The sequence below is a fragment of the Dama dama genome, chromosome 28 (assembly GCF_033118175.1).
Source record: "Dama dama isolate Ldn47 chromosome 28, ASM3311817v1, whole genome shotgun sequence".
Lineage (NCBI taxonomy): Eukaryota > Metazoa > Chordata > Mammalia > Artiodactyla > Cervidae > Dama > Dama dama.
In genome coordinates this window covers 22726709-22738810 of record NC_083708.1, presented here as the reverse complement: position 1 = coordinate 22738810, position 12102 = coordinate 22726709, and the positions used below count along the sequence as shown (strand labels likewise).

The 12102-nt window shown below is 40.2% G+C and overlaps 2 protein-coding genes across 7 annotated transcripts in view; one reads left to right on the top strand and one right to left on the bottom strand.

Annotated features, from left to right (window-relative positions):
- Positions 1-12017, bottom strand: part of DOP1A (DOP1 leucine zipper like protein A) — a 131067-nt gene extending 119050 nt beyond the window's left edge. For all 6 annotated transcript variants that reach the window (XR_009690979.1, XM_061131916.1, XM_061131917.1 and 3 more), the window contains exon 1: positions 11904-12017. The gene's annotated coding sequence lies outside the window, so the exon portion shown is untranslated. The remainder of the gene's footprint in view (positions 1-11903) is intronic.
- Positions 10809-12102, top strand: part of UBE3D (ubiquitin protein ligase E3D) — a 161513-nt gene continuing 160219 nt past the window's right edge. Inside the window, exon 1 of the mRNA XM_061131929.1 lies at positions 10809-11548. The gene's annotated coding sequence lies outside the window, so the exon portion shown is untranslated. The remainder of the gene's footprint in view (positions 11549-12102) is intronic.

The window sequence follows — 12102 nt, the reverse complement described above, 5'->3', positions numbered from 1 at the left end:
AGTCACTACAGTCGTGTCTGATTCTTTGTGAGGGTATGGACTGTAGCCCGCCAGGTTCCCCTGTCCAAGGGATTTTCCAGGCAAGAACACTGGAGCAGGCTGCCATTTCCTCCTCCAGGGGATCTGCCCGACCCAAGGACAGGACCCATGTCTGTTATGTCTCTGGCACTGGCAGGCAGCTTCTTTATCACTAGTGCTACCTGGGAAGCCCAAAATCTCACTGCAGTTGTCCCTATATCTATGATGATGACCCTGAATAAGGCTGGCCTCACCATTTTAACAAGTATCATTGAATACTGTTTCTTTAACACTAGTCAACTGTTCAAGACTTGCTCCCTCCCACCTTGGTGGTTTTACATATGATATTTCTTCTCTGGATAGGTCGTGTGCACCTTTTCATCACCTAAAATTTTTCTATCAAACTATATTCACAATGCTATGATTGCACAATACCTTCTGATCCAACCCTTCTGACCTGGCTCATTCTTCTTTAATCAGCATGATATGTTGATATCTGGAAACATGGCTTACATTACAGTATATGTATTTAAAAATGCGCCTATGCTACATTTCAAAAAGTTTAATGTCATTTTTTCAATTGTGGTAAAAATGCATAAAATTTATCGTTTTAACGATTTTTAAGAGTACAGTTCAGTGTTGTTAAGAATATCTGAACTGTGCAATTTATCTCCAAAATTTTTGATCTTGCATAACTGCAACTCTATACCAATTAAACAACTCCTTTTCTCTCAAGATCATCTGACCAAGGTTTATTTCAAGGCTTTCTATTCTATTCCACTGGTTTCCAGTCTGTCTTTATGCCAGTATCACACTGTTTTGATTACTCTAGCTTTGTAATATATTACAAAGTCTTTTTAAAAAACTCCTTCTGCCTGAAACACTAAATCACAACTTAACCTGGCTAGTACCTACTCACTCTTCAGGCCTCAGATTTTACCCTCTTTGGAAAGTCTTCACTGACCGTTATATCTCTCCAACATTCAAGTACACAATTCCTTCCTGTGGACTCCAACTACACACTGTATCTCCTCTATTACAGAACTTACTTTGTTTCACTGTAATTAAACTGTGACTCCCAGGGATGTTAATCCCTTTAATACGGTCTTTACCTATCATTTTAGCTTTTCCATTGACAGCTCCGAGCAATGCTTGACCTATAGTAAGTAACCAATAAATACTAAAACCTGAATGACAGGAGAATATACTCAAGTGGTAAAAAGAATAAGTCTAACTGATTTAGAAAATGTTCCCAAAATATATCAAGTAAAAAATCAAAGTGCAGAATAGTGTTTACAGAATGTGCCTGGTTGATCAGTCATGTCTGACTCTTTGTGACCCCATGGACTATAGCCCACTAGGTTCCTCTGTCAATGGGATTCTCCAGGCAAGAATACTGGAGTGGGTTGCCATTTCCTTCTTCAGGGGATCTTCCCAACCCAGGGATCAAACCTGGGTCTTTTATGTCTCCTGAATTGGCAGGCGGGTTCTAAACCACTCGAGTCACCTGGGAAGTGCCTGCTACAAATATACTTAACAGGAAATGCACTCCAGTCCTATTAGTTCTGTCATCACTCAAAAACTACCAAGATTTGGTCAGAACAGAAAAATGCATTATAGGTGGAATCTTTACTGTTTGAGCCACCAGGGAAACCTGTTTATACAGAAGGCTTCAATTTACACACACACACACACACACACACACACACACATATACACACACAGACACACACACAGACACACATACACACACACACACAAATGGGAAATGTATATTCAAATAATCTGCATACATTTGACATAGCTTTGAAAGAACACATAAGAAAATAGTAAAGCTGATTATTTCCTGGAGGTCACATAGGAACTTGGGTGGATGGGCGCCAGGGAGAGGAAGACTTTTCACTGTATACTTTTTTAATACTTTTAAAATCATATGATTTATTCCCTGTTTGTGGCATTAAATAAGTTTAATTTTTTAAAAGGTACATGAATGAATAACATCCCAGAAGAATATCAAAGAGCAGCTGTGTCATATGTGGCATTTTCTCCCCCTTCATCTCGTAAGAAACAAGAAAATCAAAATGAACAGACTCTGTAGCTTCAGTGTTACATGTGAATCTAGGGTCATCCCATCATTACCAAAGAACCATGGAGACTAAGAATTTTGTTGATAAAGTACTTGCTCTGTTTAGTAATCTTCAAGTAGCATTTTAAGTTAATTTTTGAGTATTTGTTCTAAAAGCACAAGCCATCTAAAAGTAAACATGTACTACTTATTACTCAGCAACATGTTCACACATTAGCTTTACAAGACGTGGTAGCTAGCTTCCGACATGGCCCCCAGTGATCTTCAAGCTCTTGTGTAGTCTCCGCCCACTGCTGGCCTATATGAACAATAAATAGAACACTGCAGAAGTGAAAGATCAGGCCATAAAAGACACTGCGGCTTCTACCTTGATGTCTCTTGCATCACTTATTCTGGGACGGGCTGACCTTTGTGCCAAGAGGACATTCAAGCAGCCCGGTGGGGAGGCCACTGTGGGGAAGAACTGAGGCTTCCCTTCAACAAGCAAAAAGAACTTCCCAGTATGTGGCTGAACCACTTTGGAAGGCCAATTAAAGCTTTAGATGACTGAAAACCTTTAAATGACTAGTTCTCAAGCCAGAACCTCAGAAACAAGTCATTCCCTTTTCCCTTCTGAAATGTGTGTTGTTGTTTTAAATCACTACATTTTGAGACGTTATGTAGCAACAGAAAACTAAAGTTTATTCTTATATTAATAAATTCCTTTTTAAAATCACAACCTCTATTAACTTAGGACATTTTAAAAAGTAGTTATCAGATCACATAAAATAGGCAGCCTCAAATTATAGAATCAGGTAGGCTTGGAGAGTAGTGCTTTGAAAACAGATTTCCAATAAAATGCCAGTTGCCATTAAAAAAAATCATGTTGCTAGAGCCCCTCATTCAGGTGAACTCTTGACTAAAAACTGGTGGTAACACTTATGGAACTGTGGTTTACAATATGGAAGTTACTTATTTATTTTTATTCCAAAAAGACAGACATTTTAACTTTAAAGAAAGTACTATGTTTCATTTTTTTTTTTCCCCTCAGGAGAAAAATCTGTCAGGAAACTTTAAAACTTTTTTAAGATTTAAAAAAATCTCTGTCAGGAGACACACTGTTAACATCATTAAATGACCTTACTACCCAAAGCAATCTATAGAGTCAATGCAATCCCAATGGCATTTTTTACAGAACTAAAGCAAATAATTTTAAAGTTTGTATGGAAACACAGAAGACCTTGAGTGGCAAAAACAGTCTTGGGAAAGACTGAGCTAGAGGAATCATGCTCCCTGACTTTATACTATACTACAAAGATATAGTCATCAAAACAGTATGTCACTGGTATAAAATGGACACACAGATCAGTGGAACAGAACTGAGAGCCCAGAAATGAACCTATGCACTTATAGTCAATCTATGACAAAAGAAGCAATAACATACAATGGAGAAAAGAATCTTTTCAAGAAGTGGTGCTTGGGAAACTGGATAGCTATACGGAAAAGAAAAAAAAAAATTAGAACATTCTCTTAACACTATATATAAAAATAAACTCAAAATGGGTTAAAGACCTAAATGTAACATTAGAAACCATAAAACTCCTAGAGGAGAATCTAGGCAGGACATTCTTTGACAAAAACTGTAGAAATATTTTTTTGCATCTGTCTCCTAAAGCAAAGGCAGCAAAAGCAAAAATAAAAAAATGGGACCTAATGAAACTGAAAAGCTTTTGCACAGCGAAGGAAACCATCCACAAAATGAAGACAAACTATGGACTGGGAGAAATTATTTGTAAATGATATGACAGATAAGGAGCTAATATCTAACACATATAAACAGCTCTTATGACATCAAGAAAAAACAACGCAGTTAAAAAATGGGCAGAAGAACTGAATAGACATTTTTCCAAACAGGAAATGCAGATGGTCAACAGGCATATAAAAAGATGTTCAACACTGCTAATCATCAGGGAAATGCAGATCAAAACCACAATGAGATTATCACTTCACTTTTGTAAAAATCACTTTCATCAAAAAGAACACAAATAATAAATGCTGGTGAGGATGTGGAGAAAAGGCAACCCTTATTCACTGTTGGTGGGAATGTAAATTCATGCAGCCACTATGGAAAATAGAATGGAGGGTTCTCAAGAAACTAAAAACAGAACTACCATATGACCCAGCAATTCCACTCCTGAGTATACATCTGCAAGAAACAAAACCACTAATTCAAAAAGACACATGTAGCCCAATGTTCATAACAGCATTTACAATTGCCAAGATATGGAAGCAACCTAAGTATTCATCAACAGGTAAATGGTTAAAGAAGAAAGAAAAGAGTTATTTGCTCAGTCATGTCTGACAGTTTGTGACCCCATGGACTGTTAGCTGACAAATTCTTCTGTCCATGGAATTCTCCAGGCAAGAATATTGAAGTGAGTAGCCATTACTTTCTTCAGGGGATCTTTCCCATCTAGGAATAGAACACATGTCTCCTGCATTACAGATAGACTTTCTACCACCTGAGTCACTAGGAAAGCCCTGGTTAAAGAAGATGTGCTATATATACATTCAGCCATAAAAAAGAATGAAATTTTGCCATCTGCAGCAACATGGATGAATTTGGAAGGTGTTAGGCTAAGTGAAACAAGTCACAGAAAGACAATACTATATAGCACTTACATGTGGAATCTATAAAACACAACAAACTAATGAATATAACAAAATAGAAGTCAACTCACAGATACAGAGAACTAATGGTTACCAGAGGGGAGAGGGGGAGAGGAGTAGCAATATAGGCAGGGGCAGGAAATTTAAGAGGTACAAGCTAGTATGTATGGCATAATCAACAAGGATTTATTGTACAATATGTAGAATATATTGAATATTTTAAAATAACTATAAATGGAATATAACTTTTAAAAATTGTGATTCATTATATCATGCACCTGTAACTTATGTAATATTATACATCAACACTACTTCAATAAAAAAAATAGAAATAAATACAAAAAAATTGAGACACATTGTAAGACATGGTAAGTGTGTATGAAAAGCCACTGAGTCAAGTGATAACTCATCATCATGCTGAATAAAAGCAAAAAGTCTAACTGCAGACTGGGGTGGCATTTGTGGTATAAAAAACATACACAGTTCCAGGGAATTCCCTAGCAGTCCAGTGATTAGGACTCTGTACTTCCACTGCAAGGGGCACGGTTTGATCGCTGCTTAGGGAACTAAGATGCTGCACGCTGCGCAGTGCAGCCAAAAATGAATAAATAAAACCAAAAAAAACACACAAAACTCCAGCCATCTGGAAAATCTGATTGATGGCAATAACACATACCTTGAGAGTTTAAGGTAGCTTTGCTGATATTTTACAGTACCTTTTCATAATATAACAGCACAAACAAAACCAACTGGAAATGTAAGCGTACAACGGAGTTTACATGTATGACGGAGTTTACGTGTATAATGGAGTTTACATGTATAATGGAGTTTACGTGTATAAAGCAAAGGATCAAGCCTGGTGTGCTTTTGTAGTTTTTCAGACTACAGTCGGCTGTCCCTTTTAAATGAGAACAGTTTATCTGCACTGCTTCCATTATGCTGCTTAATTTTATAGCATAGACTCAGGAAAGAAACTTCCTGCTTGGATGAAGGCTCTTTTATGAAATAAAAATATTCATCCAAAGTGCTCTTATCTTATTTTCAAATTGAGGTTGCACCCCAGAACTTTCGATTAACAGGAATCTGACCCCTGACTGAGCACCAAGTTACTGTACGTACTGACAAACCTAGTCTTACCAGTCAGGTAAATTAGTTTTTGGAAAATGGTAGTACCAAACTAAATAAGTCTATTTACCTGAATTTGTTGTTCATGAACACAAAATACTGGCAATTTAAACACCGAGTGCATCATATAGATAGATCTATGCCGGTAAATAACCTCAGCACGGTGAGATACACAGTGTATTCCATAGCAGAGCAGTCGGGAATTCATTTTCTTGCCTTTTCATGTAAAATTCCATAAAAGAGGAGAATTTCTCATTATCTCAGAAGAAGAGAGGCTGGAAATGTCTTCTGAAAGATGGAAATATAAAGCTACAGCTCAAACAAGAAAACTGACGAGAGGAAGACGCAGAGGAGACAGCGGACCCTTACAAGTTTATTATCTCATCTATTATTACAGGGGTTTTGCCAGATAAGCACATTATTAACATTTCATCACTCCTGAATCAACAATCATCCGTTTGTCGTATAGAAAGCTTTCGTTGGGGTGGTGTTTAGTTGCTAAGTCGTGTCCAACTCTTTTGCGACCCCACGGACTGTAGCCTACCAGGCTCCTCTGTTTGTGGGATTTCCCAGGCAAGAATGCTGGAGTGGGTTGCCATTTTCTTCTCCAGGGGATCTCCTGAACCAGGGATAGAACCCACGTTTTCTGTATTAGCAGGCAGATTCTTTACCACTGAGCTACTAGGGAAGCACCATAAAGTGCTTTAACTGGTTTTAAATTGAGATTTATCTCTCTGTATTCAAAGGTTTATCCTAAAGCTAATGTACTATATTAACAAAAAGGCATTTATTTATAAAATTAACATTACTAACATAAAGACATTTTTGAAGAAAGCTGACATCTAATTCAAGCCTGATCAGGTTTAACTTTAAAAACACAATATGAAGGCAAAACTAAGTGCACCTTTTAACTTGCAATTGAGGCTTTATTTACCAATTCTTTTACCAATAAAATTCTAAGGGATTCTCAGGCCCTGATTAAGCCAGTATCTCCCCAATTGAGCCCACCAATCAGAAGGGAGAAGATTTTATGGTGTCCAAGGACAGGGTTAAGTGACACTGAATCAGGGGAGGAAGTCATTCTCCTTTCTTCTTTTTCAGCTCCTCTGACTACTTCAGGATGTCTCAGATACTTGTTTTTTATTTATGGTGGTTACTTCAAGTTTCCTTTAAAAATTATGTTAATAATTCCTCTGATAAATATGAAGTAAGTATACAGAAAGTATTCATTGGAAGGAATGATGTTGAAGCTCCAATACTCTGCCCTCTTGATGCGAACAACTGACTCATTGGAAAAGACCCTGATGCTGGGAAAGACTGAAGGCAAAAGGAGAAGGGCGTGGCCGAGGATGAATGAGATGGTTAGTAGCCATCACTGACTCAACAGACATGAATTTGAGCAAACTCCAGGACATAGTGGAGGACAAAGAAGCCTGGCGTGCTGCCATCCATAGGGTCACAGAGTCAGACAGACTTAACGACTGAACAACACGACAAATACATGATGTATGCAGATAAGGGTCAAAAGTTTGAAGATGATATAAGAATGATCTAATCAAGTTTGAGAATTACTACACTTATCCATTTGGTCAACAAATATAAGTGCTTACCATGAGCGTGCCATTGGTTTTGCCATCATGAAGGATAGAAAAAAATGTTCAAAGAAATGCAAATCTGAAAGTCAGAAAGAAGGCAAAAAAGATTCACAAAGTGGTGCTTGAGCTAGAACTTAATGGTTATGATTTACACATGCAGAAACAGGGAGAAATTCAGAGAGAACAAAGACATAACAATACAGGCCTGAGTGGTGGGTGACATGTTCCAAATCTTGATTGTGGTGGTGGTTACATGAGTGTGTAGGTAATGTACACATAAAATCAGTGCACATTATTCCATGTAAATGTTTCCTTGGTAAGTGTGATACCCTATCTTTGACCTATGCAATGAATAGTCATTGAGGCTTCAGGCTTGGATATCTTGGGGAAGGGGAGGTAAACACAATAAAAGAAGGGAAATCCCAATTCGGAGAAGGGGATCAAAAGTACTTACTTGCATATAATACATTTTCAATAAAAGCTGTACACTATCACACAAAAATAGCAGTCCATACGTCAACAGTACATGAACCAAGAACTTGAAGATGTAAAGGCTGTTTTTAGAAAAGGCAGAGGAACCAGAGATCAAATTGCCAACATCCGCTGGATCATAGAAAAAGCAAGAGAATTCCACAAAAACATCTGCTTCATTGACCACTAAAGCTTTTGACTGTGAGGATCACAACAAACTGCAGAAAATTCTTAAAGAGATGGGAATATCAGACCACATTACCAACCTTCTGAGAAATCTGTATGCAGGTCAAGAAGCAACAGTCAGAACCGGATATGGAACAAGACTGGTTCCAAATTGGGAAATGAGTACGTCAAGGCTGTATTTTGTCACCCTGCTTATTTAATTTACATGCAAAGTAAATTGTGTGAAATGCTGGGCTGGATGAATCACAAGCTGGATCAAGATTTCAGGGAGAAATTATCAATAACCTCAGATAAGCAGATGACACCACCCTAACGGCAGAAAGCAAAGAGGAAGTAAAAATAAAAAGCCTCTTGACGAAGGTAAAAGAGGAAAAGTGCAAAAGCTGACTTAAAACTCAACATTCAAAAAACTAAGATTATGGCATCCGGTCCCATCACTTCATGGCAAACAGATGGGGAAAAAGTGGAAACAGTGACAGACTTTATTTTCTTGGTCTCTAAAATACTGTGGACAGTGACTGCAGCCACAAAATTAAAAGATGCTTGTTCCTTGAAAGAATATCTATGACAAATCTAGATAATGCATTAAAAAGCAGAGACATCACTTTGCCAACAAAGGTCCGTCTAGTCAAAGCTATGGTTTTTCCAGTAGTCATGTATTCATGTGAGAGTTTGACCATAGAAGGCTGAATGCTGAAGAACTGATGCTTTCGAACTATGGTGCTAGAGAAGACTCTTGAGTCCCTTGGGCTGCAAGGAGAGCAAACCAGTCAACTGTAAAGGAAATCAGTCCTGAATATTCATTGGAAGGACTGATACTGAAGCTCCAATACTTTGGCCACCTGATTCGAAGAGCTGATTCACTGGAAAAGATCCTGATGCTGGGAAAGATTGAAGACAGGAAAAGAAGGGGGCAACAGAGGATGAGATGGTTGGATGGCATCACTGACTCAATGGACAAGAGTTTGAGCAAATTCTGGGACATACTGAAGGAAAGGGAAGCCTGTTGTGCTACAGTGCAGTCCATGGGGTCACAGAGTCAGACTTGACTGAACTAGTGAACAACTACTACCACTTCTACTTAAGAGTTTCTTCTCAGAAAGAGAACTTACAAAAATTACGGCCTGCCTATTAAAAATAAATGTACTGTTCCTCATCCCTTCAAACAAAAGAGCACATTAACACACTAACAGTACTCAACCCTAACAAAGAACAGACAGAAGCAGCCATGCTGGTTGTGTGCTACTGACACCAACAGAATTTAGCAAAATACTTGCAGATTGTATTCAACACTTACATCTTGTTCCCAAGCCATTTAGAAATAACTGCCTTAGAATTTACATTGTAACCTTTAACTTTTTCCAGTGATCTCGCTCTTAAAATTATTTAGTTACTAAGTACCTTTCAAGTGGTTTTTGTCACAGTTCATAATTTTTAACAATACATGACTAGAAAGGGGAATCATCGTAAACTCAATGCCATTATCAAGTCCTGACGAAACTTTATAATGCCACTCTTAATAAGATCAATAACTTAACCATAAAATCAAATTCCAAAATGAGGTAATTATAGTTATAGAGAAGCATCAAGAGACCAGAAAAAAGAAGACGTCCTTCAGTCATAAATTAATGCATTAAAGCTCACAGTAACCTATGTGAATCCTTGTTACAGTACTAAGGCAAATAGACATCTTTTGGTCTAGTGAGTTGGGATTTGATCTTCATACTCTAGCAAGCTTAAGCTGAAGGCCATAAAAGCATATAATGCAGGAAATTTTAGAGATGAAAGGGGACTCTGTTCAACTACAGTAATTTTCAAATGGGTATTCTATGTAATTATACTCCAGGAGATGTTAACATGTTGGCCACGACAAAATCTGCTCTCTGGCCACGTAAGTTTGAGAAATGCTTCGATAACCTTTCCCTGGACGCTTCCACTCTGGACGTTTATGTGTGTATTAGTACAGTAGGGCTAGAAGTCTTGTAGTTCTAACAAGTCTTCTGGTTAGAAGCAAATGAAAAATTAAGCTTGATTTAAACCAATGTTCTTCCATATTGAGCTTGCCTGGTGGCTCATAAGGTAAAGAATCTGCCTGCAATGCAGAAGACCCAGGTTTGATCCCTGGGTTGGGAAGATCCTCTGGAGGAGGGCATGGCAACCCACTCCAGCATTCTTGCCTGGAGAATCCCTAAGGACAGAGGAGCCTGGTGGGCTACAGTCCAAGGTGTTGCAAAGATTCGGACACGACTGAGCAGCTAAGCACAGCACATGCATGTTCCCATATTATTTGCTACAGAACTCCGTTTGGAGGCAGTAAGAGTATTAATGCATTCAGAAGAATGTTCAGGGAAAACAGTTTGGAAAACTCTGATTCTATGAAATTCTCTTAGGTGACGAAACTGAGGCCTAGAGAGATAATACCCGGTCAGCAGAACAAAGGTCTTGAATGAAATCTCTCCTTCCCAGGCCATAGAGTTCTTTACTGTAGTTTAACTACTCAATAGGACTTCTTTGCATATAGTCAAACATTTAATTAACAATATTTATTTTATATTTACGTTTTGGTTACAGTATTAATTTCTAGGTTTGTGTATTAACTTAGGTATTTTTACTCCTTACAGTCTAGTCTCTGGCTCCTAATAATCAGGGTCACCCTGAGATCAGCAACTGTTTACTAATTCCGGGGAATGATCTACTTCTGAGCAGCTGAAAGCAATCATTTTAAATGAAAGCATTTGTACTACAACTGGTTTTAATTTACTCTAGTTGTAACTTCTGTCAGCTCAAGGAAATCACCGTTATCTATCAGGTGAAGACTTAGCACATAAAACTGACGTGTAATCCACAGTAAAACACAAGACATAATGTCTACATCAAGACAGCCAACAACATCAAAACTGAGAGATCTTTGTCTTTCTACAGTTCAGGGCTTCCTTGTCAGGCAAAGACTTAAGTTTCCTATCTTTTTTGTATTTATTTAAAAAAATGTTTTGACTGCTTTACAGTCTCCAAATCAGATTTTCCCCATCTTTCTTTCTCAAACCCTACAGAACTCTATGGAAGTGTAGGAATAACCAAAACACAATGTACTTGGCTTTCAAAGAGTAGTTGTGAGGTACTCCCCTTCCCTCCCCTGGGTAGGCGAGAACGAAGGAGAACGAACAAGTGACTATTGTTATGGTGCAACTTTAAAAGGCTTGGGAATCAAAGGTGATGCCTGTTAACAACTTCCTTATGACTAATGTGACTTCCTCTAATAAACTTCTACACTCCTTTCCAGCCCCCACCCCCCACATGGACTATTAACCAGGGCGGGCATTCTCGTCTCTTCAGTCATGAACCCCACTAGATGCCAGAGACAGTATGATGATGCCTCGATTCCAACAAAGAAGTGAGTCCGCGCGATCTGCTCACACAGGTGCTACCGCCGCCCCAACCCCGCGTACCGCGCGCCCCCTGCGCAGGAGGCTCGGCCCGGCCACCCGACGCCCGGGCCCCGCCTCCGGCCCCCGGGGCCCCGGGCCGCCCTCGCGCCGCCGCCGCCGCCTGGCCCCGGCCCGCCAGTCCCGCCTTCACGGAAACCGCGGGGCGCGCGGCCGGCGGGTTTCGCGGCTTCCAGGCGGGGCTCGGGCGGCAACACCCCCGACGCTCCCGCAGCCGGACCCACCGGCCGTCCCAGCGACTCAGGGACGAGCCCGGCTGAGGAGGCCGCTCCGGGCCGGAGGCCGCGACCTCGCAGCCGCGCTGGGGGGACGGGGAGGGGACGCTGTTACCTGAGGGCTCGGCCGCTCCTGCCGGCGCCGCTCTCCTGGCAACCGCGGCAGCGACACGGAGGTCGGGAGCCGGACGGCCTAGTGACAGCTCCCAGCGTGCACCGCGCCCGCGCCCACGCCGGCGTCGACGTCCGCGGCCCTCCATCCCCGCCCCCGGTCCGTTCCGCGCCTCTCGGCGCTCGCGGGCGCCGCAGCGCCC